The 1,227-nt window shown below is 65.9% G+C and overlaps 1 pseudogene; it reads left to right on the forward strand.

The window, feature by feature from the left end:
- Nucleotides 1-1,227, forward strand: part of LOC103260160 — a 5,744-nt pseudogene that overhangs the window by 3,121 nt on the left and 1,396 nt on the right.

Genomic DNA, 1,227 nt, shown 5'->3' on the forward strand with positions numbered 1-1,227 from the left:
TTGGCCCCTGTCCATAGCCCGCACCTGCCCAGGGAGTTGGCCACCTGCCCAGGGAGTTGGCCGTTCAGGAGACGTCTGCCTGTAGATCCCCAAGGACGGGTGACGTCCCTACCCAGAAAGCCTCCACCCAGCAGATGGAACCACGGTTCGCTGCTCCAGCTTCGCATGTCCCGACCCCTTCCCCATCAACCTGTTCCCCACCCATGGCCTGCCCATCTCCCCAAGGCTGTGGCAAGTCTACGAGGACCCCGAGACCCTTGTGTTCTGGGACCCCTCTTCCTGGCGTTGGGCAGACTTCACCCCCCGTCCTCGGGTGCTGACTGGACGGCTGCACGGTGTGAAGGTGATGGACATTCGGGTATGGAGTGGGAGAACCCAGGGGAGGGGATGGTCCCTTCCAGGGCCCACTGGGCTGCAGTCTGCTGCCATCCGTGTGGGGGCGGAGCCCTCATGCCAGAAAGGGGAGCATGTCCTGCTCACCCAGTACCTGGGGCAGTCCAGCCCCAACCCCCCCCCCACTCTCCTTGTCGTCTGTACCCAGGTTGAGTGGCGCCTGCCTCACGCTGCCTGTGACCTGCCCGCCAGGCCTTGACAGCGACTGGGCATCCAGACCTTGGCATATCTGGCCTAAACTCACACTGGGTTCCACGGCCGGTGCTGATTGGTGGGTAGGGAGACCTGCTGGAGAGCGTGACACCTTAGGAGGGCTTTGAGGTGCAGCCAGGGGTGGAGCAGATGAGGAGAGGCGCCCAGGCCAGGGCGTCTGTGCAAAGCTGGACGGTCCCACTGTGTGCAGGGGCAGGGCCGGTTCCCCCCCACTAGGGGCCTGGTGATTATAGGTGTGTCTCACGCACAAGTCCAGGGTCAGGTGCACGTGAGGCCCTGCGGGAGAGCCAGGTGGGTTTCGCTGACGAGACTCCACACCTCCGAGGGCCCTTTTCCACAGGCGTCCCGTCTCCCATGGCTGTGCTGGGCACGAGCCATGGTGCCACGAGTTGGGAAGCGCTTCCTGCCCAGGCACTGGCGCGGGCTAGAGGCCTTGCCGCCTGAGCGTGCCGTGCACTGGGCTCTGCCCTCCTGGGAGCCGCGCGGGCCTGGAAAGGGCCACCGTGCGGTGGCAGCTGGTCTTCCTGGCTTCAGCCCTCCTCTTCTTTCTCGGCCCCTAGTTCTCGCTCCAGCCTCTCCTCGCTGCCCCTGCAGGCCCGGCTGCTGCCCCCGCCCCCGCCC

This window comes from Carlito syrichta, unplaced genomic scaffold (genome assembly GCF_000164805.1).
Source record: "Carlito syrichta isolate Samal-C Ts95f unplaced genomic scaffold, Tarsius_syrichta-2.0.1 Scaffold303130, whole genome shotgun sequence".
NCBI lineage: Eukaryota > Metazoa > Chordata > Mammalia > Primates > Tarsiidae > Carlito > Carlito syrichta.